Source organism: Phalaenopsis equestris, unplaced genomic scaffold (genome assembly GCF_001263595.1).
Source record: "Phalaenopsis equestris unplaced genomic scaffold, ASM126359v1 Scaffold217139, whole genome shotgun sequence".
Classification (NCBI taxonomy): domain Eukaryota; kingdom Viridiplantae; phylum Streptophyta; class Magnoliopsida; order Asparagales; family Orchidaceae; genus Phalaenopsis; species Phalaenopsis equestris.
This window is the reverse complement of record NW_018235691.1, coordinates 1-1667: the sequence shown is the minus strand read 5'-3', so window position 1 is coordinate 1667 and position 1667 is coordinate 1. Positions and strand designations below refer to the sequence as shown.

Here is a 1667-nt window from a genome sequence, read left to right as displayed (position 1 = left end):
ACATAATCTTCAATTTTTATGTATATAATATTTTGATTATGCATGAAAAAGATATTTTTCACTTTTTTAGAAGCCAAATTTGTGATAATTTTTGTGTGATGAATGATTTGAGCGGTGTAAATATACAATTTTTTTGTTGAGCAATGAACGATTAAATGTTGCATTATTATTCCTTAGTATAAAAGATCGTGCATCTCAACGAGAAAAATACAATGGGTTCAATATTTTCCAATTTTAAAATTAACGATATAAATAATAACTCAAAATATTTTGGAAAAATTAGCCAAAATAATTAAAATATTTTTTTTTTCAATATTATAGATAGGATTTCGCGCTGAGTATGATTTATACTTGAAATTGAGATTTGAAGATTTTTTAAAACTATGCTTAATGTCTAATATTAACAATCATTACCAACAACTATCATCACCTGTTTGCCATCATCTAACTATCATTGTCTCATTGACATTGTTCGACCATTATTGCTCAAACACAACCATCTGACTATCATCATTGACTATTCTCTCTCTCGAAAAATTATCACCAATACAACTTTACCTGATCACCACCATTGCCCACCTTACCCCTTCCACAACCTCAATCACGATCATAAGAGACCAAACGATTGCTTTCCAATTTATAATCTCACTTCATTTTCATGCATGGATAAGGTGGAATTGATGTGAAACTTGAAGGATAGGTGTTAGATATGTAAACACATAAGAATTGAGTGGTATGTATGTAAATCCTCCTAAAAAATGAATTAAAAATTCACCCATCACCCATTTTCATCCAAACAATAAACTGAGCTAACAAGCATTCTTTTACACTAGAGAAAAAAAAGAGGAAATGCCATGGATGCAAATCAAAAGTCTTCCTTGAATCCATAAATAGCCTTAAACTCTCGCAATGCGAGTCAATTTGTAGACCTGCAAGTATACAATAAATTGGGAGATTAGGAAACCGGCAAAACATTTCAGATAATACAAGTTCTTCTAGAGGGTAAATGCTGGGAAAAATTATTCTATACGGATCGGGCACCGCACGCATCTTGCGGTCTCCGATCCTAACCGTAAATCAGGTGATTTACGTTCAATATGTATTTTGGTGGGCCCCACCTATATATATTTTTTTAAACTGAAATAATCCTCACCATAGATCACCGTGATCTACGGTCAGGATCGGACACCGCATGCAGAGATGTATGCGGTGTCCGTATGAAATAATTTCTCAAATGCTGGACATGATGACACGACACCTGAGCACTACTGCTGGGCAACGTCACCTCTAAGCTATTTCGATAACCATCATTCCTGAAAAGATACAAAAAAAAAAAACTACAGTCAGACTTTGTCAAGGTAAAAAAGGTCAGATATTGTAATCAAATTTGACCTGAATGAATTTAGAACTATTAAATTTAGAGAAATTTATATACATACCACACAATTCTTATATATTTACATATCAAAAACCTAAACTTTCATATTTACATTTATAACACTCAGTTGTATTTCAGTAATAGTGTGTTTTTGATGTGATATCAAAGATTTGGGTGTTATGTATGTAAATATGAAAGTTTAGGTGTCAGATATGTAAATACATAAGATGTGTGTGTTATGTATAATGGATGCACCAATCATAAGTTGTATTACACATAATCTTAAAGC

General features: G+C 32.0%; 1 long non-coding RNA gene across 1 annotated transcript; it reads right to left on the bottom strand.

Moving 5' to 3' along the window:
- Window positions 1–763: 763 nt before the first annotated feature.
- On the bottom strand, window positions 764–1315 carry LOC110037225. The gene is made up of 2 exons (XR_002295313.1): window positions 1259–1315; window positions 764–929 (listed from the first exon to the last, which is right to left on the bottom strand). It is a non-coding gene; the product is annotated as an uncharacterized LOC110037225 (long non-coding RNA).
- Window positions 1316–1667: the final 352 nt, after the last annotated feature.